Source organism: Equus quagga, chromosome 9 (genome assembly GCF_021613505.1).
Source record: "Equus quagga isolate Etosha38 chromosome 9, UCLA_HA_Equagga_1.0, whole genome shotgun sequence".
Taxonomy (NCBI): domain Eukaryota; kingdom Metazoa; phylum Chordata; class Mammalia; order Perissodactyla; family Equidae; genus Equus; species Equus quagga.
In genome coordinates, this window is record NC_060275.1 from 30,425,045 (window position 1) to 30,452,746 (window position 27,702).

Genomic DNA, 27,702 nt, shown 5'->3' on the forward strand with positions numbered 1-27,702 from the left:
TAAAGATGAGAGCGAGATTGTGAAGGAAAAAAGCAACATATTTTGTCACCATTAGCAGTGATTATTATACTAAATTCTTGCTCAGAGAGGGAAATAACGAAGAAAGCAATAAAAAGAAAAGAATTAAGCATTTATCTAGCTTATTTAAGAGAAATAGAATTCATCCTTCATTGATGTATTGGTCAACTCAGGTTCCTATAACAAAATACTTTAGCCTATGGGGCTTCAACAAACAGAAATAATTTATTTTCTCACAGTTCTGGAGGCTGGAAGGTCAAGATTAGGGTGCCAGCATGGGTGATTTCTGGTGAGAGCTTTTCCACTGGGTTACAGACAGCTTCCTCCTTGCTGTGTGTTCACATGATCTGCTGGCAAGGCAAGTGGTAAGGACACTAACCCCATCATAAGGGCCTTCTCCTCATGACTGCATCTAATCTTAATTGCCTCCCAGAGACCCATCTCCGAACATCATCACATTGGTGAGTTAGGACTTCAACATATGAATTTTGGGGGAACACATTCAATCCATAACAGTTGAAAAGGGAAGATTTTCTTTGCAGAAGGATACCAGGTAATATAAGTTGAAGAAATAATAGAATTAGAACATCACCTTTCAGCAAACTCCCAAGTAATAATGGATTCAGGCAAGAATCATCAATGGAAGCTAAAATGATTAGGTGAAAGTTTGTGCAAAGCAGAAATTTGCAAAGTGCCAAAGCTTCACCCCAACAATTATTCGTTAGATAAAGAGATATGGTGATTTTCTCTTAACCAAAAGATCAAACAGTATTGCTAGTAATTAGGAATCTGATACATGCATCTTGATGTGCTACAATATGTTGTTCACAGCATTACCTCTAAAGTATTTTTGTCAAAAATATTTAGTCTGAATTTATTCAAACCTTCAGACTCAACTGCAATTTTAAAGAAATGCAGATGATATAATAACAAGTTAACAATATAATAAGGAAATAATCAGATAACTTTGGATTGTAAAACTTGATAAGAAGACTGACCTACTGTCTTGGTGAGGAAAAAAGATTGTATACTGGTTTAAAAAGAAGTAGTAATCACATTTAGGGAATTACTAGGAAAATTTGCATGTGGACGAGATGTTAGATCATTGGGAAATGTTGACTTCTTTAAATGTGGTATTGCTATTGCAGTTACGTAAAAGAATGTTCATAACTTTAGGGAATGCACACTGAAGTATTTAAGAGAAGTGTCATAATATATTGACTTCTTTCATGGTTTAATCTGTATACATACCTGCACACATAAGTAAAGCCAATATGGTAAAATGTTAATTTTTATCTAGTGTTTAAGTTAATCAATCATTTTATCATTACTTTAAATTTTCTATTTGTTTGAAAATTTTGAAATAAAAATAGAAAAACTACCAGAAAGATGATAAAGTGGTGTGGGGGGGGGACATCCAGTCAGAATGGAGCAGTATACACATACATAATCTTCCTGCCACTCAAGTCCGAACACATAGGCATTGTGTGTGTATATAAAATAGATAATGATAAAATGTCTGCACAGGTAGAAGGAGAAAATCTGAATGGTAAAAACAGTGGTACCAAGAAGAAGGTAGAGGCAAATACAGACAGTGTAGCTCAGAACTTCGAAGACCATGTGTAGATCATGGCAATCTGTATGTCAGCGTTATGGACTCGGTTTGGTCCCAGTTAGTGAACTCCCGCTGAAATAATTCTTACAGTTGTCGTGGGTATGACTGTAAAAGTGTCCCTTACCTGTGGCTTAGGAAGAAGGAGATGCATCTACAACAAATAAGCAATAACAAACGGGAAGGACAAAAATTGTACAGACCAACAAAACAAAAATAACAAAAACATGAAGAACACTACCAATTCAACAGGAGAGGGAAAAATGCAAATATAAAACCTATCCTGGGGCTTTAAAGAAGAAGACCAAGGTAGCAGTTCTAAATAAGAGTTCTAGAACACATCATGAAAGAGTCAACATACAGAACATATTGGAGGAAATATTAAATCTGTTGCAATCCAGACAGGAAGGATTATTATCTGTGCTAAGTGCAGTTTGCTAAGAAAATAGGAATGTAAGAAAACCAAATGACTATAAGCATCACAAATTAATAACATAAATATTCAAATAAAAATTAGAAGCCTATCTAATAAAATGGTACAGCTGGAGAGAAAACTGGTGAATTAAATAGAAATGAATAAAAATTGTTTAAAAATGTGAGAGGCAAGGAAGAAGATAAACTGACAAGTTACAATATACATTTTATAAGAGAAAGAGAGAGTGAGGGAGAGGTGGAGGTGAGGAGTGTAGTCGTGGGAGAGAGAAAAGAGTAGATAATTGGATTTGGAGAACTATATGGATGTTTAACAAAAAAAAAGCAAAATAAAGGGTGAATATTAAGATATTTATAATCTTTTTTTGGGAAAAAAAAGAAACAAGATATTGGATTTTACTAAAGGCTTTTCCTGAGTCTAATTATCTGATCAGATGGCTTTTCTCTTATATATTAAAGTGATGATTGAACTGATGTGTTTTCTAAGTTAAAATTTTCTTGTACCTTTGGAAAAAGCCTTACCTTGTCATTATGTATCTTTATATATTATCATTTCAAGTTGCTTATATTTTATTTAGCATTTTTGCTTCTTTATACCTAAATGAAATATCTTGCATTTTCCACTTTTTATACTTTATTTAGCTTGCGTATCAATTGGTACAAGCATCATAAAATAATGTGGCAGCTTTTTCATTTTTTCTTTTCTTTGGAAAAATCTGTAGGTATTAGGGATATTCTTCCACTGGAAGCTTGGTAACGGCACCCTATAAAACTTTCTGAGCCTACTTGATGCCTCTGTAGAGAAAAGAAATGTAAACTTATGGTTCAATTATCCTAATGGTCATAGATTTCCACACTCTTACATGGAATGACAATATTATACCAGTATAAATATTTGTCCAGTTATTCTATAAAATCAACTCAATACCAATAAAAATCCCATTTGATATTTTGAGGAATTCAGTTCCTTTATTCTAGTTTTCATATGCAGAACTAAGACTCAGAAAAAGGCAAGTAAACTTTCAACAAAATGTATAAAATGCTCTCCCAGATAAAATAACACATTGTAATGCTATAGCATTGAAAATTGTGACACTACAGTGATGGAGGAAAGGTGAACACTCAAATGGAACAAAACTTAAGGCTCAGAAGCAGACCCAGGTATACATAGGAAGTAATTCTAGTAAAATTTATGATGTATAATAAGTATATAGAGCAGTTTATATATCTTAAGTGTACATATCAATAAATTATCACAAAGCGGACACACCAATGTAACCATCACTTGGGTCAGAAAGTAGGTTTATATTTGAGGTCAGTGTCCTTCTGCCTGAAGGACACCTTTTAGTATTTCCGTTATTGTGTGTCTCCTGGTGATGTCTTCTCTTAGATTTCATTTGTTTGTTTGAAAATAATATTATCTTCTTTCATATTTAAGAATATTGTTATTGAATATAGAATTATAGTTTAGCAGTCATTTCCTTCCAAAACTTTAAGAATGTAACTCAATTGTCATTTTGCCCCCATTGTTTATGGTTCAACGTTGCCTGTAAGTTTTACTATTACTCCTTTTAGGGTACTCTGGTTGCTTTCAAAAGTCTCTTTTTGTTCTCATGTTTGAACAACTTTTCTATGAGTCAAATGTGGTTTCCTTTATGTTTATTTGTCTTGAGGTTTGTAGTGCCCCTTGAATTTGTGACACAGTGTCTTTAATGAGTTTTGAAAATTTCTCTGATGATAGCTCTTTGCATGTTGCTTATACCTCATTCTATTTCTCCTTTCCTTATGATATTGTACCATTTACTACATCCTTTCACGAAATGGATTTTTTCTCTATGTTCTCTTCTGCATTTTCTGTCCTTTTGAACTTTATTATTTGTATTTTGTTTTGATCCACAGTCCAGATTATAAATTCTCTTGTGAGCTCAGACTGTGTGTTTTCAAACCCGTGCACTGAGTTCTTGATTTCAGTTATTGTATTTTCAGTTCTAGGATAGTAATTTTTTAATAAAGTTTCATTTATCTGCTGAAAGTTTTAGTTTTGTTTTTTATTCTCTTGAATGTATTAGGCATATTTTTCTTTCCTCTCATTCTTTTTCTTTGTAGCTTCATTGAAGTATAACAGATAGACAAAAAACTGTATATTTTGTGTATATAATTTGTGGAGTTTGGACATCTGCATACACCTTTTATACCATCACCACAATCAAAGTAATACGTGTATTCCTTTTTCTTCTTATGTTTTCTGTCCTTTTTTGTGTGTTTTGTTTTTATTTTTGGAGTGCTGGCTTGCCAGCACAACACTGATCAAACAGTAAAAACTTATTTATAGTTGTTGACATATTGATTGCCATGTTATTATTATTATTTTGTTGAGGTCATATTGGTGTGTAACATTGTATAAATTTCAGGTGTACATTATATTTCAGTTTCTGTATAGACTGCATCATGTTCACCACTGATATACTAGTTTTTATCCATCACCATACATATGTGCCCTTTTTCCCTTTTGCCCTCCCCCCACCCCCTTCTCATGTGGTAACCACTAATCTGTTCTCCTACCTATATGTTTATCTCTCACATATGGGTGAAATCATACAGTGTTTGTCTTTCTCTGTCTGACTTATTTCTCTTAGCATAATACCCTCAAGGTCCATCTATGTTGTCACAAATGGCACGATTTTGTCTTTTTTATGGCTGAATAGTATTCCACTGTATATATATACTACATCTTCTTTACCCATTCATCAGTTGAAGGACCCTTGGGTTGTTTCTACATCTTGGCTATTGTGAATAATGCTGCATGAACATAGGAATGCATAAATCTCTTTGAAATGTTGATATCATGTTCTTTGGATAAATAACCAGTAGTAGGACAGATGGATCATATGGTATTTCTATTTTTAATTTTTTGAGAAATCTCCATACTGTTGTCCATAGTGATTGCACCAGTTTACATTCCCACCAGCAGTGTATGAGAGTTCCCTTTTCTCCACATCCTCTCCAACACTTGTTATTTGTTGTTGTGTTAATTATAGCCATCCTAATGGGCATGAGGTGATATCTCGTTGTAGTTTTGATTTGTATTTCCCTAATAATTAGTGATGTTGGACATCTTTTCATGTGCCTGTTGGCCATCTGTATATCTTCTTTGGAAAAATGTCTGTTCATGTCCTTTGCCCATTCTTTGATTAGGTTGTTCATTTTTTTATTGTTAAGTTGTATGTGTTCTTTATACATTCTGGAAATTAACCCCTTGTCAGATATTCTTCTTATGTTTTTTTAGGAAGTTAATGGAGATTGTGCTTTAGCAAAATGAAAGATTAAATTCAAGTGATAAAGATATTGGGTCTAGGATGTGAGGGATTCAACACAGTGGAGAAGTAAAAGGAAGTTCCATGAAGATGGTCATACCACATACTCCTGGGGTAACAGGTCTAAATAGAACAGGTGAGTGGGCTGACAGAGGAGTCTGCAGGGCAAAAACATTTAACTGGTAGATTTCTTATTGCCTTTGAGAACATGGACTTTATCACAGATCAATTAGTGATGACTTTTTCAAGATCTCTAAATATGTAGGAAAAATGATGGTAGTTACATAGAAAACAAAGCAAATGAAACAGTTGAGGCAGTGGCTTCATGGTAAGTGGCTTTTCAACTTGGTAGTTGTCTGACAATTTGATAACTGTACCCTCAATTTCCTAATCTCGCAGCTTTCTGATATGACAGAGATAGGAACAAACTTGGGGTCTTGTTCTGCAGTGAGGTTTTGAGTTTTTCCTGGATTCTCAGGCTATGGTCTATTTCTTCAGTTTTCCTCAAAATTTTGTAAGCTTACTAGCTCCCTGTAGTAAACTTCTTTCGGCCTAAACCAGCTAGCTACGGGTGTCTACTATTGAACCCCCAATGATACAGAAAGGCAGTTGTAGGATAAGAATGTGTGGAAACCTATGAAATGAGTCAGATTGGCAGCTCACTATGAATGGGCTGAAAAGATGAGTCCACACTGAGCCTTGCGCCTTAAGCATGAGAAAATGGCCTCAGAAGGAGGAATAGCTATAGCTCAGAGGATGGATATATGGACTTGACTTTGTCTAGCCTTTTTCCTCATATTAGATGCTGAAATACTGTATTTGTTATGCAGTGTCTCTATAGCAGTGCTAAAATAATACCATATATATTGACATTGCCAAATTAAGCACTCCTCACAATATTTCAAGTCACAGGAAATCAATAGTCAGAAAATTTAGAAAACTTTGAAGCAGAATATGTCATTGCAGCAGAATTTCTTCACAACAATGAACATGAAGCTGCAAGAAAGTAAGTTTTCAAGTGGCTCATCTGTTAGATAAACAAGAAACAGCATTTACTGATACTGAGTTCCTTATGTCATATTTGATTGCAACAGTCAATGAACTGTATCCAGAGAAAATAAAGATTTTTAAGACATTAGTCTTTGGTGAGAAGAGTTGCTCAAAGAGTTGAAGATATTTGGAATAACATCCATAGTCAATTAAAAAAAAAAAACAAGATTAAAAATTTGAGTGGTTTTCCTTGATTCTTGGAGAGTTGACAGATATGACTGCTACTGCTCAGTTGTTTAGTTGAAAAGTCAAAGCTAAGTTTGAAGTGACTGGAGAATTAGTCTCTGTGAAAAACATGTATGGCACATTTACAGGCAAGAACAATTTTTAAAAATCTGAGAAAACACTAATTAAGTAAAACCTGAAGTGGAATCTGCTAAGATGTGTTACAACTGGTGGTGGCAAAAATGTATAGAGCTGGAAAACGCATAGTTCTTTTGAAAATACAAGGGTATTCAGAGCAGATGGGTATTCACTGTATTTCTCATCAAAAAATATTTTGTCATAACTATTTAAATCTATCATGTGTTATTGAACTAGTAGTCTCAATAAAGAATTTCATTAACTTTGTGCGAACTTAAATATCACTAGTTTTGTGAATTTTTGCCAGAAAAACAAGCTGCATAGCCTCATGTGGCCTGTAATACAGCAGTTCTATGGCTTAACAGTGGTTTTATTGCAATTATTTTAACTCAGACCTGAGAATGAAGTTTTTCTGAATGACAAGAACCATCTTGAACCGCTATTACCAAACACTTCATGGTTTTGGAAATCAGCTTTTGCTGAAGACTTCATAATGTATTTTAAAATTTAATTTTAAAATTACAAGGCAAAACAGCATTTATATGTGAAATGTGTATTGTGGTACAGTCATTTTGACAACTGCTGTTGCTTGAATCACAAGTAATGCCAAATTACTTTATACATTTCTTATACAGTTAAAAGTGAAATAAGAAGTGATATATCTAATTCCACCCAAGTTTGCATTAGATATATTTTCTGAGTTCAAACTACTACATTTCTAGCAGATTTTTCAGACCTAATGCAAGTGCAAATAAAATTTCCATATTTCAAAATCTATTTCATGTTGTAGTTGAGGAGCTTCTGCATAACCTTCAATTGGAAGTGATTAGTTTGCATTGTAATGACATGCTAAAAGACAAATATCAAGAGAAGAATCCAGTAGAATTCTATAACTTCCTTCTAAATGATGAGCATCCTCAGTTACAGTCGTATGCTCATGGACTGATAGTACTTGGCAGTATCTCTGTGAAAAGACATTCCCAAAGTTGAAATATGTAAAACCCCATTGTAGATCACAGTAACAGATGTACATTGGTAGTTGATTTGATTACAGGGAATACTAACTTTGAGTCCCATTTAAGTGCAATGTTATCTCTCTCAGAAAAGAATTCTATTCTTCTTAGTAGACCTATATTACAAAAAGTACAAAATTATTACTGTATTTTGAATTTTGTCAAAAATTGTGGAAATATGTTTTCTCTTATTGTATACTGCCTCCATAATGTCCTCATTTTTCCCTTTTGGTCCACAAAGAGCAAACTGTTTAACATCTTATCCTTTACAGAAATTTTTACTGACCCTTGCTCGAGTTGATTTTTTCAATACCAAATTTAGACTGCATATTCCTATGCATATTCATGTGGACTGAAGTGCGTCTTCAGGGAAGTAGTCTCCCCAAATACAAACTGAAGATGTTTCTAGAAGTGGAAAATCTTTTGTGTAGGCAAATTGAAATGGACACTACTCCTCTCCTCATTTCTAGCTGTCCTCAGTGTAGTTATTTCACTTCCAAACAAGCCCTGTCTGGAAACTTACCAGTTTCAGGATAGTCGCCCAACACTGAGTAGTGGCAGAATAAGAGAAGTAGATAGGAAAGAGCCCCTTGAAACTTGAAACTAGAGGAAGTTATGATGAAGTGCCCCACTTCTCTATGTAAATGCCAAGGTCTTTGAAGCAGACCTGAAGCTTCCCCACCGTGTTCCCTCAGGTGTTCCATCTATAGTACACAATTGTCCTGACTTCTAACTACCTGAGGATTCTGTCTAGCAGCCAGAGCCTACTCTCCACAGGTCCCTGGAGGGCTTGAAATGCCAGAGAATGAATGTTCCCTGTGAGCCACCCTCAGCCAATGATCCCTCCAGTTGGGTGACTCTGGGACATGTAGACCATAAATCTGTTATTTTTTTAAATCTTTTTTTAAATATTTTTTAAATATTTCTAGTAAACCGATCTGCAATTTATACAGGTATGTTTAAATAATGTGATGATATTGTTCTGGTCACTGAGTATGCCATGGATTATCTCAGTTGACTAACCAGGAAAGGACCACGTACAGTCTTTGTTACTTGAGAATAGCGACCAGCACTGAAACTCTCCATAGCTCTCAGGAGAATATTTACAAATGAGCTTCTTAAAACTCATGTAGTTGAGATTATCAATCAGCATTTTCAATGGCTTTTGAGTCAAGTTCGTAAAAGCTTTTCAACTCTGACATAAAGGGAAAAAGTCCCTGATGCCTTTATGATTTTCTTTCTTTATATTTATATCTTTGATTTTACTGATATTTATTTTAAGGAAGGAATGAAGTAGAGAACTGATATAGTTTTCTACAGATGGGTTCTGCAGCTCTTCAGGCGGACCACAGATTAATGAGAAGAAATAATACATAAACAAAGAGCCCACATGATATTTTCAGAAGAGAGTAGGCCACCCAGGTCAGGAGGAGGCACAGCACTGCTCACAGGAGCATCCCTTGGCCTTCAGTCTTGAATGATGTCAAGGGGCTGTGGGTGACTTATTCCTCAATCGTTGGGGTCAGCTGGATCTGGAATGCTCAGATAGTGCCATGCCACAGCCCCTTCAACTTGCTGCTTTATGATCCTTCCAGGAAAATGCACACGCACATACACACACACAGCTAGGAATTTCCATTAATAGAAATATATAGAAGCATCTAATTCCCCTATATAAGCTCCATGTCAGTAGGGCCATATTATCACCTGGGAGATAAAATTGAGGTCAGTGCCCAGGTGTTCCTGAACAAACATCCCAGATTCCCACTTCCTGTCATTCTGGAAATCCATTTCTCCTCCTGCTTGTCTCAACAGAATATATTGACTGCAAATTTACTCCCGATTATTTATTATAATTCTGCTATATGCTCACTGAACATGGGAAGATAAATCTGAGATATCTATGTCTATATCTATGTGTGTGTGTGTGAAACTTAAGAATTATTGAGAGGACAGTAGGAACTTTGGTGAAAACTTAGAAAGTACAAGATAAAAATCAGAAAACCCTTCACAGATAAGCAACCACAGGTATAATTTTTTTAAAAAAATCAAGTGTATTGCTTTTTAGAACACCAACTGCTCTTAAAGAGAGGGGCTTACCAAGACTCCACATCCAGCTGGATAGGTTGTGGGTTGGGGAGGCTAAATTACTCTGTATAATTATGGGCAAAACTATGTTGGAGGGTGGGGACCTGAGAGATAGAGACCAACAAGGTGGGGCATTATGCGGGCAGAGAGGGGGGTTTTGAAATGCCCCAGAGACTGAACAGCCCAAAAAAGACTTTGGTAGACAAATATTACTAAATTTAAATTATTAAATTATGAATGTAAAATTTTCACATTATTTGCCATGGGGTGTGCTGGCTTCACTCCTACTTTGTCACTTTTACAGTAGTTTTATTAGGCTACATTTCTCACTCTTGTTTTTTGTGAAAGTGGTTTTATTTGCACAAACTTGAAGTGGGTAGCTGAGTTCTCTGTTTGAATTTATACAATGCAAGACCAGATTACATCGGGACACTGGAGTTAAAGACAGAGGAAATCCTGAAAATATAAAGCCTTGGAGTTAGCAAAATTTCCTAGGAAAACTTCAAACTTTCAGAGTTGTGGAATTGATTGTGTCAAAACTAAAAACGTGAAAGGGTAAAGCTGGACCCAATTCATAACTGGATATGGGAGTAAATAGAAAGCTGTACTAACGTATATATATGGCAGACTATAAATTTGAAGTTGGAAAATAGCAAGGCCCAGAGAAGGGTAGAGGGATCTAGTAGTCCAGGATGTGCTGTGGGGCCTAGCCTGGGGGATGGTGTGGGGTAGCGGGGTGTGGGTTCACTTTCCAATTTGTAACCCCTATCTGATGGAACATATGCTCATTTAAGGTCAGAGATCCTGCACCTGTTCTCAGCAGAGGGCTATTGATTGGAAAATCACAAACAGAAAGCCCTTCCTTTTGAGTTTTTCAAAAAAGAAGTGATAGAAAATTCTTTGACCCTCTTTAAAAAAATAACAGGTAAGGAGCATAGAGTCTCATGAATTGAAGGAAGAAAGTCATATTATTCATGAATAATTATGGCCTGCAGTTTGTCTAAAAAGAGGAGTGTCAGAAGGAAGTCCCAGAATCTTGTTCTTTTAGGATCATAGTAGATTTGAGGGAAGGAAAGGATATCCTTACTTGACCTCACACTCTCTCATCATACTAGGCCCACTCACGGACCCCACTGCATATTTGCCTACCATCCTCTGCTACCTACCTCTCTAATAACCCATTTGGATATACTATCCAAATGCTGATTCAATCTGAATTGTTTCCCTTTCTGTTGAACACTGTCCCAGAGAGCTCTTCTGTAGAGTGTTCTTGTGGGTTGGCCATTTCTCTTCCAAAATTCTAAGGCCTGGGAAACTCATGCCTGGGTACTTCAAGTTTCTACTCTAGGCAGTTATCTAGCAAGAGATTGTCCTTTTCACCTTCTCACACTGTATTCTCCATAAAGAGTGTCTTTCCTTTCATTGTTCATGGGCCTTTCTCTGAGGATACTCTACAACTGGGTATATGAAAGCTAGTAGCTTCTTTATGCTTTAACTTCCTGTTCAAGAGCACCTGCAGATATGAGTCATAAAGAAAGTGGACAACCAGATGTTGTTGGAGAAACAAAAGGAGGAGGGATTGTTTCCAAAATGGCTGAGGCAGGTCTATGAATTGAATTCTGGAAAGGCTTAGAATTACTTGCTGGAGAGCAGGATACTCCAGCCCTCCTTACCTTCAAGAGCACTGAAGACAAGCCAGAGCCATTGTACAAGGAAACCATTGAGGAGGGAGTCACTGCTCAAACAAATCAAAAGATATCCTGAGAGTCAGTGATCTTGAAAGCTCCCTAACTCAAAATGGAAAACTGAGAATTCTAGGGGATCCAGGCACTGAGGCAGACCCTGCACCACCAAAAACGTTGGAAGGACAAGATCTAGGGGAACCATGTCTGAAAGACCACCTCGGTAGAGAGTCAAAGCTCCAATTGGAGGGATAATCACAGAGATGGCGATGCTGCCTAAAGGTTCCCTGATTCAGAGAGTTTGTCTTCTGAGGATTCAGAACCCCAGGCCCAGAGCATGTGCAAAGGAGATCTGACAGCTTCCCAGGTACACTCTGTCTACCTGGGTGACAGAAGGAGTGACCTGGGATGTCAGGAGCACAAGCCCCTAAATTTCAGGTCCCATTGAAAATCCAGGAAAACTTCGACCCAGATGTAGAAAAATAGGATCCTGAGAAAGTCCAATCCAGAAGAGGATTCAGGGTTGGGGACCTCCCTCACTAGAAGGATGATGAGCCACCCTTCCCAGGATGGGGAATCAAGACAGATACTATTGACCAAGACATTCCTGTTCCTGTCCTGGAAGGGACAGTTACCTCAAAAAAGGGGAAACTCAGACAAAGGATGAGTTGTTTGTTACAATGGATTTGTCCCAGGAGAAAAGAGAAAAGTCAGCAGGTTCCTCTGAAACAAACTGGATCAGTGCTAGTCTCCTAGCAACTATGTCTGAGGCATCCTCCTTCCTTGCCTCCCAGTGAGCCTGTCTTCCATCAGGCCTCACTAGCAGATGCTGGGGGCTCCATGTCCTACAGGTCACCATCAGCATTGCCTTCTGCTCTGTATCATGGGGTGTAGCCCCTCCATTCAGCCAAAAAAATCCTCCCTCATCCCTATAGTATGGTCTCTGTTTTTCTTACCCCCAAATTTTTCTTTAAAAATACATTTGTTTTTCCAAATAAGAGAGTAGTGTCTTCTGTCTCTGGGGCATTTGGTGCTGAGATTTAGAGTATCTCAGTGGCTTGGGCTTAAATAAAAGAAGGTATAGCTTCAGCTGCTATTGAGGGCCTATGTTAGTCTCTAAAAGAAGACCCTGTTTCGTGAGGATGGTTTTTCAGGTAGCTTGATTTTTGCCAATGCTGTCACTTTTGTTTCTATCTTCATAGAAGGTGCCACAGCAGCAGAAATCTAGTTTTAAAATTCTTTGTTGGACTTTCTATATGGGAAATGACCGATTTCTTTGAGTCTAGAAAATTACTACTTCTAGGGCTGCTGGGAAGGAGCAGTAGCAGTATTATGCCAAACTATGCTAGGAACTAATTTCCAGAAGCTGTTCCAGAGGGATTTGCTAGCCCTGTCCCACTCATGTACCTTTCTTCACATGTTTCTAGAGACCAGAGGTCCAAAACTGAGGTGTTAGCAAAGCCTTCCAAAGGCTCTCGGGTGAGAGTGGGGTGTAATCTTTCCTTGCGTCTTTCAACTTCTGGTGGCTTTATGTGCTCCTTGGCTTGTAGCCACGTCACTCCAATCTCTGTCTCCGCGTTTACATGGTCTTCTCCTTTTCTCCATCATCCAGGCTTTAAGCAGTATATGTCTATGTCTATTATGATGGATCTATCTAGGGGTCTGTGAGAAAGCAGAAGCTGAAGTCACCCTGCAGGAAGCAGCACCAGCAGAGACCCCATGACAATGATAGAAAGTTTCAGAATTGCCTACTACAGATCAGCTAGTGATCTCAAATCTCGAGTCATGGGACTCAGAAAATTTACTGCCTATTTGGAAAGAAGTCAGCTTGGGCTACAAATGTGGATAAAACTGATTTATTATTAGCTTGAGTTTTTACTTCTCATTCCAAGAATATACACATAGTCAAGATGTTTGTAGTAAAGCTGGCAAAACCACATCTGCAATAAGTCATCTTCCTCCAGGGTTACAAGGCCGTTCTACACGAATGAAGTTAGCTTCCCTCCTTCATTCCAGAATTGCAGTTTCTATCCTTCTTTCAGGCAGTGTCTTGTCTTTTCTCTCCCTTCCTATTAACAACATTAATACAGTAGTTGCTCAGTAAATATTTGAAGACAGATAGACTGAAGAAGGCACAAAAGCTAACTCTGACACATCTTACATGCTCCCCTCTATCCTCTCATTACTTCTCAGAAGCACCCACTATAGAGCCTTTGCTGTGTTCACGATGTGAGGCACTGGGCCTGGCAGATGGTGGAGATATTCCTAGGAGAGGAGAAACAGTCACAAGTACCTCAAAAGGCAGGTAGCTGCCTGGCCTGATATGCTCCTAGCGAGGCTGGCCTGGCTGTCCCGCTCTAATTGTATTTCATGCAATGTAATCTCTGCTAAGCAGTCACAGATCAAAGGGCTCTTGACAACAAATGTAATCAGAAGAAGACAGCAATTTGTCATCCTCCCTCTGAGCTGACCCCCATGTAGGTGGTTCATCAATATAAGAAACCACAAAGGAGCCAGAGCCTGGGGCCAGGCCAGGGCCAGATGGTCAGGGGGCATAATAAGCAGCCCTATGGTCCTCTTTCTCTCAAAATTTCCCCACTGGCCTGCTGCTACCTAAAATTCTGCCACTGAGGAACCAGTCAGTCCTTTATGTTCCTAGATAAGTAGTTACTTAAAAAACAGCAACTGCCCTCCAGAAGTTAATGACCTGTTGTCATTCACATTTTACTCTGGATTATATTGTCAGATTTTTCCGAGATGACAACTGGACAGCATAGAGGTAATGCTTGAGAATGAAAGTGTGGAGTGATGCCATTCTCAATCGGGGCAAGAATGAACAGAGTGCCTGCCACACAGCTTCTGGGGACACAGGAAAGCAGTGGAGGAGGGACCTGGAGAGTAACACCCAAGGCAAGAGGCAAACCAGGTGTGCCTTGACAAACCAGAAAGGCACGCTGGAAGAGTAAGGGGGGAAATAAAGTGAAAGAAAGAAGAGGGGGTGTGAGAGGACACAAGGACAAGAAGGGATGGGAATAGCAAGAAACGGGAGTCAGTTACTACGCAGACGGTGCTGTATGTATGGATCCACACTCAGGTGCATTTTATTTCGTTCAATCTTCACAGCAGCACTGTCAGGGCTTTATTATCTTCCTACTATGCAGATAAGGAACCTAAACTGACAGGAGATTAGGGACTTGCTCAAACTGTGGTGGGATAGGTAGGGTAGGGTGAAAAGTCAAATTAGAGCCACTTCCATACTGGGTACAAGAAGTCCTATTTGTAGGTTGTGCTGGGGAGGGTGGGGGGAGGGGGAGTGGAATGGAGTCTAACATCCTTCCTAAAAACCTACGGTTATCTGATTTCTAGATCTAGATGTAAACAATCCTCTGGATTTAAATTCAAATGTTGAAAGGTAGAGGTAACACTCCAGCTCAGATTATTTGATCAGACTAGCTCACTTTAGTATAAAGGATTTTGTGATACTAGAGCCAAAGAATGGAAAGGAAAGGAAATTTTGATAGAGGAAGAGACATGGAATGATCTGGAACAGGGAGTGAGGCTGAAGACAGGCCCAGAGAGACACCCCATGGGGATGACAGAGAACTGGGAAGGGAACTGCAAAGTGACTATTTGAGTAGTGTCATCTTCTAGATCAGCGTTTTTCAAGTTGTGAGTTGTAACTTAAAATATGCAAAAAGAAACATTATAAAATAAAATATAAAACAGTCAATTCCACAGAATAAGTATCATTTCACAAAACTGTAGTTTCAGGTAAGGATATTTGTGTGAATGCATTCTGGATCATGTTAGACACATTTCGTGGTCAGATTTTAGTGTGGGTAAGATTTGGGTGGGGGTGCTCATTAAAAATTCATGACTTAGCCCCACTTTTGCTGACTTAGGAACTGTGGGATGAACTCCAGGAATTTGCATTTTTAATAAGCAGCTCAGGAACCACACTTTGAGAAGTGCTGGTCCTGGGCCATCCTTGGAGGGAGGAATCTGCTTGAGGATTCCCTGTAACTCAGATCCACAGAGTGGAAATAAGCAGAAATATGCCCATCTGGCATTCAGTTTTAAGGAATTTTCTTGTTAACTGCTAACACATTGTATTTTGCTAAATACTCTCACAGACATGAGCTTGGTAAAAGTTTGTCCAAAGGTGTAACAAGGCGCAATTTGAGGGCCACCAGAAAACTCTCTCCTAACCAAAAATGTTTCTGCCTATATTACATGTTGCAGGCCCAAAACACTGACCTCACTTCAGATCACTAGAATTAAGGATCAAAGTTGGAGACAAGAGGCCTAAAGACTTACGTAAGCTCTGGACAAAGCCAAGAGGACAGGAGCTAAATAAATGCAGAAATTGAATGGGAAGTAAAGAACAGAGTCAGAAAAGAATGGAGAGAAATGACCATGCTTTCTGAAGAAACCATTCATTCATCCATCCATCCTCATAATTTACCGTGAATAAATAAATAAATAAGTCCATTCATTCATTTATGGATTTTGAATGTTATTAATAGTTAGGAATGTGGACTCTGTACTCATCCAACCTGGGTTTCAATCCAGACTCTTTTACTTACAAACTCTGGATTTAACTTACTTACCTTTCTTTACCTGCAAAGAAATGCAGATGGAGATAGTACCTTCTTCATGAGGTGGTGAGAAGATCAAGTGAAATCTTATATGTAAAGTGCTTGGAGAATTGTGGGGCAAATGGTAAGCACTCAGGAAGTGATGCTACTATTATACATGGAGCATTCATTCACGCCTTTGTGTGATGAGCCCTGGATGGGAGATGCATATGGGCGAGTCAACATGGCCTCCAGGGACGTGGTTTGAGCAGATATTTGGTGCCTTCTTATTTCTTAGGGTCAGCATCCCAGCTCCTCAGTCTGCTATATTGCCCTTCAGAATCTAGTAACCCTTTCTTTCTGGCTTCATCTACTCTAGCCACACAGACAGACTATATGTCCTAAATATACCATCCTCTTTCTGGAAAAGTAAACCTTACCTGTTGTGGCAGGTGCACTCCTATTCTGTCTTCAAGGGTCTGCTCAAAATGACTTCTTTAATGAGCTTTTCCTAACTTTCCCTTCGTTCTTCCCATGGGTACATGTTAATCACTCTCCCTAAGGCATTTCCCTTACTCTGTTATCATAAAGCTCTTCAAATTGTTATATTTTGCTTACCTGTCAGGCTGATTCTCTATCTTTCCTATAAAAAGTATAAACAGTCATCATTCAGACACATGCACACATGACACTTGTTTGGTTATCATGACTACAGTCCTTCTTTTAGCTCTGATACCTCAGTTCACTTAGAGCAGGTAACTTATTCTGTTCCTTCTTGTGAAGAGAATTTAATTCAGTGATTTTGCCATCTCAGTTGGTTACTAATATCTTAGTAACTGTTTAATTGATCATTTCAAACTCATTTCTGCCTTTATTCATCCTTCCTTTCTCTCTCTTTCTCTCTCTCTTTTTCCTCTCATTCCAACTTCTATCATCACAGGGCTTTTTTTTTTTGCAGCCAGATGTGGCTTCTGATAGTGCGAAAAGAAAGAAAATTATGGTAGCAGTGGTTTATTCAGGCAATATTCAATTTTATTGTGGCTCCCCAGCAAGGAGGACACAGAAGCAGTGGCAGGATCTCCCTTTGTCCACACCAGCTCAATGATTCCTTTACCTCTTCTGCTTTCACTAGCCTCTGTGCCCCTTTTCTTGCGGTTATAAGAACCAGGCTGAACTTTTTCAAAAACTCTCTCAGATATGTAGGAAATCGGTATGTGGATATCCCACCCTCTCTATTCTCTCCTTCTCTACCCTCTCCATCCCCATCATCTCCGACCTAGCAACTGCACCACAGTTCCTTCATGCTCCACTGACACAAGGTGCTTCCATCAGTGTCACACTCCCAGAAACCTCCTGGGGAGAGGAAGTGCTGGCTCCTGTGCTTACCTAGAGCCCCTTGATTTCAAGGGAGATGCCCCTGTGTGGACAGTTAAATAGGTCCCTCATACTTTCCAAAATTTACCATCCTGATTGCAAAAGCTACTAAACCAATTGAGATTTACTTGGAACTTTGAAGCAGATTAAAGTTTGGCATCTCTGTTCTCTAAAAAAGTTCCCTTGGGAGTTAGCCACTTGAAATTAAACATCTTTTCTTTCAACCATAAAGTCCAATCATAGCAACCCATATATCTTCTGCTTAGTCCTTGGATGTGGACAATGGGGGCTAGAGAATGAGGAAAAAGGGGTACTGCTTACTATTTTACCTTGTTAGTGAAATCCTAAGTAAATATAAGACAGGAAACATAGCGTATTCACCCTTGAATATATCTCTAGCTTGACCAAATACCTGGCAAACAATTGGAATACACTAATTGTTTATGGAATGAAGGAATGTCCTGAACCCTTAAAAGTGATTTCCTAAGAGACTATCTCCAAACCTTAAGGGAATCTCAGTCAGCCCTAGGAACTTTGCCATCAGTGGTTGAAGCCAGAGGTTCATGTGAAAGAGCAGCTCCCACAGTTGTTGGTTTGGGAATAATAATGCCAGACGAGAAGCTGAAAGTATGAGGCCACTGATTAATTAGGGAATCTAGGGAAAAGATTTCCAGTGTTTCTTGGTCTCAGTTTCCTTTGTCAAATGAATGGTGACATAGTATAATTCTAAGGGTCCCTTCAACTTTAAACATTTTCTGAGTATGTTGCTCCCTTTTTAACTGGTTCTTTGGCTTTAAATGAATTACTTAATGACCCACAACCTCAGGTACGCAACTAGATAATGAAGGAGCTGGACCATGTATTAACATATCCATTCTTCCATTCATTTAGTCAACAACAATATGTTGTGTGTCTAGTACAGCTTCTGCTTTAGAACCCTGAAAAAAGTGCTACATACGAATGGTGAGCTCGAAGGACTCTAATTGCAAGTTTGGCGTTAATCTACCACTTCCGTGGGTTTAACCTTTGTCCTGGTGTTTCAAAAGGGGCTTTCTGATGGAGGCAATGTGTACTACTCCTCACTTGTTGTAGGGACTTCGAGGCTAGTAGAATTGTTTCAGAAGCAGAGCTTTCACTGGGTAAAAGGCTAGGTCTAGACTCTGGATTCTGTGCCATAATCCAGTCAAAATTGCTCCGCTTTCTGCTGACAGACTCTTGTGCTTGCAGTCATCCCAGAAACAACATAGTTGGCAAGTTAGAGAGGGGCTCTCAGCAGTGTAGACATTAGTTCAGCTGGTACAGCTCCCCTAAGTTGAAGAGTCAATTTCTTCTCCAACAGGTAGGTGGGTCTATGACAGCTATCTCTCTGGGAAATTCTCCTTTGAGGTCACAGAAAAGTATGTCCACTTCTCCCAGGCACTAGGAGGCATTCTCCTTCATATCACCTTCTCAGAGAATTTTGTTATCAGCTCCTTCCGAGTTAGGTCCATTGTGACCTGTCTTCAACAAATACATATGAAGTCCTATTATCTGCTAACTGTGGCATACCATCATGACAACAGTAGAAGTAAAGATTAAAAAAAGGCATAATTCATTTCTTCAAGAAGCCCTCAACCAGAAATAGAGAAAAATGTAAACAAACAACTATATTACAATAGGAGAGATGCTACAGTGGAAGTCTGATGGAGGGCTATAATGAGGCAGAGGGCAGGCTTGACAGAAAAGGTGACAGTTGAGTGCTAGGTCTCGTATAAGTAGGAGCCTTCCAGGAAGAAGATATGTGAGAGTGCATTCTGGATTAGGTATAAATGCAGGAGCTGAGCACCTGGGTCAGGTGACTCCAGCACGTGATGGTCAGTATCAGGACCTGAAGCCAGGTCTTCAGTTCCCAATCCACCTGTCTTATTAGGAATAATCCACATTAATTTTCCTAATCCACTACACGAATGAATTATAGTTTTACATGCATCACTTTAATAAGAACTTGTAACAATTGCTAATTGGGATAGATATTAATAGCTATATTTTGTTTGTACAAAATAAGACTTTGGAAAATATATCAGATTAAAATTTCAGGTAATAATAAAATGTTACTGCTAAAAGGGGCTTCAAAGACAGTCTTCACTAACTCTTTGATTTTATAGATAAAAGCCCTAAATAGGTCATTTAAGACCTTTTAAGAAACAGGAATCATGTAAAATGCTCAAGGTTAAACTGTCAACCTAGTGTCTAGAATCCAGGTCACCTGATCCTAAGGCTTGAGCGATTCTCACTAAACAAGCTGCCTCTCCAGGCACAGAGCTAAACTGCTTCTATTCTAAGGCAGACACTCTTCAAGGACATATGACAGCAGGTGAACAAATTAAATGCTGCAAAGTGTCTTAGCATAGATCCTGATTTGGAGGAAAGAAGAGGGCAGAGCCCAGGGGAGGAGGGAGAGCACAGGGAGCCAGCTCCAGCAGTACCTCTGCAGAGCGATGCCTGTTGATACCCTAGCTTTCAAAATCCTCTCTCCTCAGCTGCCACTCTGGCCAAGAGAGTAGCCAGACAGTAAACTACTTAATTTAAATTATGTTCTCATCTCACTGAGTATGGGACACAATTCTCTTGTATTTTCTGATAAGGCTGATAATGAAGCGATCAGTCTATAGGATTCCCGAGTGGCAGTGAACTTGCATTTGCATAATGATATTATAGCGTCTGTCGAACCCGCTAGCGGTGATCCATCCATATGCGAGAAATATAGGTCAGCAAAGATGCAGCAGCAATGAGAGAGGCAGGGCTATTCACTTATTAGAGTGAGAAAGGCCTTCCCTATCCTTTAGCTCAGCACGACAGAAATAAATGTAATGGAATGGATCAGGGGATTCTATTGGCTTTTGAACAATCAAAGGAGATGCATCAATTCTGTCTCCTGGTTTAAATTCAGTTCAAAGTCTATTAACCCTTTCATTTCCATTGTAGGAGCATCGCTCCTACACTTCTCCACCTAACTCAGAAAAGGGACTGTGTTCTAATAATGTTATTCGAGATCAGGAGTCATAAGGCCCCATTTGGCAGGGGGTGGGGAGGGGAGCATAGGGGTAAGGAAATTAGCCACTGTGGCCCTCCCTGGTGTTCCCCAATCTCTAAGGCCTGTGAGATTTCCAGCCCACACATGTAATTCAGTTTGGGGTTTTTTATTATTCTATTTATTATCTTTATTCTCATTTTGGCACCTCGTTTATTTGCTATACTTTTCCTGTGCTCTTCTTTCCATCGTGTCTCGAAATCTTGAGTGCAAGCTAAATCTTGCTTCCCTTATAAGAATTGTACATTTGCCAGTGGCATATACCTCCCTTTGTTTTTACCCTGGAAAGCACTTGCCAAGCACCTACTAAGGCTGGACACACACATGGAGTCCTTCTAGAACTCCATGAAATTGATCAGGAGATCTAGTATCACCACAGAATGAACTTCAAGGAGGCAAATGGATCTTAAGAAGTCACTTAGGTCACCTTAGAGCCAGGCAGCAGTACAACTACAACATTGGGGAAAATGGCAAGATATTTTATCCTTAAAATGGTAACATGATATACACATTACCTCAACTAAAAGCTATCTCTTCTAACAGTTATTTTAACCCACCTTACCATATTTTATTGTTTTTCTCATTTAGAAATATGTGCTCCATCAGTATGCCAAGAAACTATAATTATCCTCTAATGGTTAATGGTTATTAACAAATGGAAATTGACTGTACGTCACTGTGTGTATATAGATGAAGTGAGAGAAAGGATAGTACATGTAAGAAAAGATCTATTTATTGACACATTCTCTGTGTGACTGTTATATTAAACTGACATTTTAAATTACTCTGAGAGAAAATACACATGCAATATATACATATAGAATGCACCCACACGCACTCATCTACATACTCATGCATGTCTCACACAAATTAGGCCAAGGTCACCTGAATTGTGAGGACAACATTTTGGGATAAATGGAACAGAAAACTTATTGCCTGAGAGTGACTTCAGTGTGATGGTTTTGTGGACAGAGATTCTGGGTATGTTGATTAGCACAGGGCTGATTTCAAAGGTAAAATGCTAAACCCCCCCCCCCCAAAAAAATTCAAAAACCAAACAATCCTAATTCTTGGCTCAAATGAGCTGGGCTGTTCAGCTTTAGTTAGCTCAACTTGTGGCAAGGGAAGGAACTTGAGGTTTGACCAGTTCCCAGGAACTCGGGAAGCTGGATTACCCCAAATGAAAGAGTTGGACTAGCAGGGAATACAAAAGTTTATTTCTCTTCTGATGCAGACCTCAGTCTTCTTTGTTCTTCGTCTCTGATCTCTAGGCTGCCTTCCATCGTCTCCAGGCTCTGCAGCTCTAACCAGTCTGGATTTTGGCTACAGACTGGAGTCAATAAAGAAAATGCTTAACCTAAGAACATTCAAAGCCAAAATGCAATAAATCACTGCCACTGAAGGAGAAAAATTGTATTTTCTCTTTCTTAACTATGACTGAAGATTTTATGTTGCCTGCCCATCATATTGAACTATGAGATCATGCCTTACACTTGGGCACTTTGGCGTGTCCTGCAGTCATTGTTTCCGTAGTGGTGGTCAAAGCGTTTCTGCTGCCCTTAATTCACCTTGCTGACCCAGGGCCTGGGGTCACTATCTGCTGATAGAGAGCATTTTGGGAGGCATTTGGTCAATACAATTTTAAATGTGATGTTTTTGTTTGGAATAAGAAACACGCCACCCTTCCCTTCACCCCAAATCTTCTAGAACAATATACGTCAGAATATCATGCACCTAACATCTGAGTGAAACTGTAATGACTGTTCTCTTAGTCTGATTGCTTTGTTTTAGAAAGCAAATGGGGAAAAAACAGGATTTGAATGCTACTGAAGCCATCTGTTTATTGATTGCCTAAAAGACTTAAGCACTTGCCCTAGAATCTTGGATAGAAATGAAACTTGGAACTTCCTTGTTATCTATTGTGCGTCAGAATTTTTGTAGCAACTGAAATGTCACCATTTTTGGGGGGAGACCAATATTCCTCTGGCATCATTTGGTTTCTTTATTGTAAATGATGATTTTTATTCCTCATTTTGTATCCAACTACTTCTGACAGTGTTTCTTATCTAGCAGATAAGAACTTTGTGGGAAATTATTTGGTTTATGGGACTTTTTCTTATATGATATGTTTATTTTATTTAGGGGTAGTGGAATGTGGGAGAAGAGGATGGAAGTTCAGCTTGTTTTCACTAATCATTGCCTTGGTATTTTGTAAGATTGATGGCTTTCTTTCTTCAAAGGCATTGCTGGCCCACTTTCCACAAAGGCAGTCGAAGTCTGACTCAAGACTTAAAGAAATCTCAGTGACCTCATGCCTCATTCTACCTCCTTCTTGATCTTTTTGCTGTTACACTGATGTGGGTGTCACACACTAACATTGGACAAGAATTTCGTTACTGTTGTTTTAAGTTGAACCCAAGTTAACTCCATAATCTGTCCCCTCATGACGCAACATTGCCCTACTTTGGATATTTTCATTCTCCATCTTCACTTTGATTTAGTCTTAGATAAAAAATTCAGAACATTTTTCAAAGTCAACTTCTGAAGCATAAAATACACATTTTTGTGTTTGCTACTAAAACATATCCTTGCTTTATTTTTTCTATTTATTTGTTCTTTTGAGGAGTGGGTGGGTGGGGGTGGGAGAAACAGGCTAAATTGAAACTGTCATGGGTTGAAGGACAATCTATTATGATATTTGTTGTAGCAGTCAGTTGAGTAGTTTGTTCATACTTAAGTAATTTTCAAACTAATTTTCATGTGTAGACACTGCTGCTTTTTAGTGGTGTTTCCACCATGTGTCTTTTTATGAAAAACTTGCAACCAAGGGGGCCAGCCCTATGGCTGAGGGGTTAAGTTCTCGCACTCAACTTCAGCAGCCCAGGGTATCGCTGGTTCAGATCCTCGGCACAGACCTAGCGCTGCTCATCAAGGTGGGGCTTTTGGGAGAAGAATAAAAAAAGAAAAACGAAAGATTGGCAACAGATGTTAGCTCAGTACCAATCTTAAAACAAAAAAACAACAAAAAACAAAACGGGTAACCAAGGAAGTATGATGGATAAGTTCTTATACAAACCATTCTTTAAAAAACAAAGAACTATTTATTTGTGATGCTCATAAAAACTGGATAATAACTACAAAGTAGAAAAGAACTGGGTCTAATATTGAAGCATGGATAGTGGCTACAGTGTAGAACAGAGGTCAGAAAACTGTTTCTGTAGCCTTTGTGGGTCAGGAGGCAAAGATCAAGGTTATTATGTAGTTATTTACATAAAAAGAGAGAAAACAACTTTCCAAATATTTTTATGATGAAATTCAAAAGTAATTATAATAATTGAGTCCATTTTCCTATAAAATAGGTATCCTGTAGTGGGTTGAATTGTGTCCACCGAAAACGATATGTCTAAGTCCTAACCCCAAGTACTTGTGAATGTGCCCTTATTTGGAAATAAGGTCTGTGCAGATATAATTAAGGATCTCAAGATGCCATCATCTGGGTTTAGGGTGGGCCCCACATCCAATAACTGGTTACTTTATAAGAGAAAGGACACAGAGATTCAGACCTAGGGAAGACAGAGGCAGGGGTTGGAGTTATGTGTCACAAGCCAAGGAACGGTAAGAGCCACCAGAAGCTGGAAGAGGGAAGGAAGGATTCTCCCCTAGAAACTTTGGTGAGGGTGTGGCCCTGCAAACACCTTGTTTGTGGACTTCTGGCCTCCATAAAAGAGTGTAAATTTCTGTTAATTTAATTCACCCAGTTTGTGATACTTTGTTATGGCAGCCCCAGGAAACTGATACACACTGATGAGAAGAACAGAATTAATTTTTTAGGGCAGGATAACATTTCATAGGATTGAGGTCCAAAGTTAGTGTTCCCTATCACCAAATCATTCACAAATGCCCATCTGTAAAACCATTCTTTGCCGGTAGTCCTTACAAAAATAGGCAGCAAGCCAGATTTAGCCCATGGACCTCCATTTACCTGTTACAGAAGATCGCTTGTCTAATTCACTAATTTCATTTATACTCTTTGTCCAAGTCTAACTCTTTGGCCAAGTCTAACTCTTTGGCCATTTCTAAATCTAATCTCACGTTTAAATGCTATTTTTCACAAGTGATTTTTTTTTTCTTATAAAGGTAAAATAAAATTTGTTAAATTGAGAAGTGATGGTTGGAAAATAAAAATCAGGGAAGAGTTTAGGAATAAGAGTGTGTTGGGAAGGAAGAACCTGAGCTGCTAGGGAGAAAATGAATTTCCTGGAAATTGAGATGTGAAAGGGAAGGTACTGAAGTCAGACCTGTCTGTACCTCAAACTGTGGCCCAGAAACTTGGGGTGTTGACTAACCCCCAACTTTAACTTCGGATAGTTTTCCTCTTTCCACCTCAGCTTTGGAAGTTTCTACTAGGTTCTCACGGAATCTTTCTTACCAAGGAACACCAGAGCTGAGATAGCTGCAGAAAAATCTTTCCTCCCAGAGAATGTCAGGCCCATCATTGACTTGTTGGAGCTCACCTGGTGCCTATTACCATTGTTGTGGAGACTACCCTGTCCTGAAACGTAATGTAGTTCCCTTCATCCTCAAATGATTCTAATCAATTATCTGTTAATTGCTTTCCGAATAGCATGGAGGGCTAGTTTTCAGGTGGTTTGTAAAATTTTCTCAGTTTGTTTTGAATACTTTTTAACTGATCATTCCACACTTCTTCCTCCCTTTCTTTAGGGATCTACTTGCTTCAGCTATTTATCACTCATCCCCAACAAGGGGAAGTTGTCAGGGCAGTTCCAGAACTCAAAACAGGTCATGATGGCCATAGTTTTGGAGCGGGGGAGAGGGTTTCTGGGAAGCAGTAACTGCTGGTTATTCTAGGAGAAGCCATTATTTAATCTTAGAATTGGATGCCAGAGAACCCAAAAGTCTAGGAAAATAAAATATTAGGGGCAGGGTGTCAGGAAGATTAATTTCTCGGCTAAGAACAAATGCAGAAGTAGATCAGGAAGACTTGTTAGAATACAGCTTTGATCATGGGTTGGTGGCAGCAGTTAAATTTGAATTCCTAGGTTAGGCCTCTTGGATTTGCTCTGTTAGGTACTAAGAGTGGGTGAAGAAACCGTAGGAATGGATGTTAGAGGAGACCAGATGACAGGCCACTAAACAAGGCTGCACTGCCGGCTCACTCACTGTGCAGTGGAAGAGGGGCTAAGCTAGCACCCCTCCATCAATGCAGGCTGAAGACATGTTCTATTACTTTCTGGTGAGGGATCCCTATATGCCTCCAGTTTTGAATTTACTATCTTATTCACAGAATCTGTATGTAAGTCCATTATCTAGGTAGACTTGTGTAGTCAATAAGAATACACAAAAAGAAAATCCAATAAACTTGAGATAATATTTCAATAGAGATTCAGAATAATAATTGCAAGGACACAATTTGAAGAAATCGCTTGCATCTGGTGTTCGTGTCTTCAGGTTCTGAGTCAACGATCTGAACAGAGGTATGGTGCATCCTCATTCACTGACTGACCCCTACATATCAGCCTTGCTTTTCCGGCATCTTCTTTCAGGGGCAATTAATGCAGGAGAAAACTCTGCCCAGCAGAGATGGGTCTGAGAAAAAATGATGGAACAAAATCAGGATCAAACCATGCTCATATCTGGAGACACTGTCAGTTGTGATTTATGGCCTCTAGGACTTCTCTGTCATGTATTAAATACTTTCAAACTATTTTTGGATTAACATAAAAAGAAACTGAATTCAGATACCTTGTTCATTTTTTATTTAAGAATCAGAAATTCAGGATAATGCAGATTGGCTTCTCAAAGCCACTAGAAGCCCAGCAAATTATGAGCAAAAGTGCAAGTTGAGATCCTGCGTTAAAATATTTTAAATTAATTTTTCCAAAATATTACACTTTTATGGACCAATTAAATATCCTTAAGAGATTACAAGTGACATTAATCCTAGAGAACTACTTGCTAACTCATCAAATAATTTTAAGTATGAGCAGGTATAGGATCTAATGTGTTCATTTTTCAAATGAGGCAACTGAGGCCAAAGAATTTAAATGACTTCCCAGATGCAGTTTGGGCCACTGGAAAAACAGCACTAGAACTCAAGAGTTCTTGGCTTCCGGGCTTGTGCTTTGTTCCACAGCTAGCGGTGGGAGAGTTGAGATTTAGACCCAGGCAGTGAGGGCAGATCCCATGCCCTTGACTCCCACCTTCTTCTGCTCTCTGAATCCAGCCCACCTCTTTGGAATCCCAGGGCTCCTTTTTCCTCACTACAGGCTCCTTTTTGTTAATTGTGGAGTAGACTTTCAGCTTTTCTTTCTAAAAATCCATCAGCAAAGAAAACACAAATGTGAATTGTCAATAGATACGTAAATTGAATCTGACATCAAAAATAGACCCAGCTAACCAAAACAAAATATAACAAATCTTGGAGAGGTTGTGGAGAACAAGGAACCCTCATACACTGCTGGTGGGAATGCAAACTGGTGCAGCCACTATGGAAAACAGTGTGGAGATTTCTCAAAAACTTAAAAATAGAAATACTATATGACCCAGCCATCCCACTACTGGGTATTTATCCAAAGAACTTGAAATCAGCAATTCAAAGAGACCCTTGCACTCCTATGTTCATTGCAGCATTATTCACAATAGTCAAGACATGGAAGCAACCTAGGTGCCCACTGACTGATGATTGGATAAAGAAGATATGGTATGTATATACAATGGAATGCTACTCAGTTATAAAAAAGAATAAAGTCATCCTATTCACAACACCATAGATAGACCTTGAAGGTTTTATGTTAAGCAAAATAAGCCAGATAGAGAAAGACAATCTCTGTATGACTCCACTCATATGTGAAAGATAAACAAATGTGTACAAAGAAAACAGATTAGTGGTTACCAGGGGAAAGGGAGGATGGGGGGTGGGCACAAAGAATGAAGTGGAACACCTATAATATGACTGACAAATAATAATGTACAACGGAAATTTCACAAGCTTGCAAACTCTCATATCCTCAATAAAAAATAAAATAGAAAAAAATAGACACAGCTATTTAAAAAGTTTAAGATATGGGACAAAAATCCCAGATTTGCAGTGCTGTCTTATTTGAAATTAGAGTGCTGAATGGTCTACTGAGCCCTTACACCAGGGCACG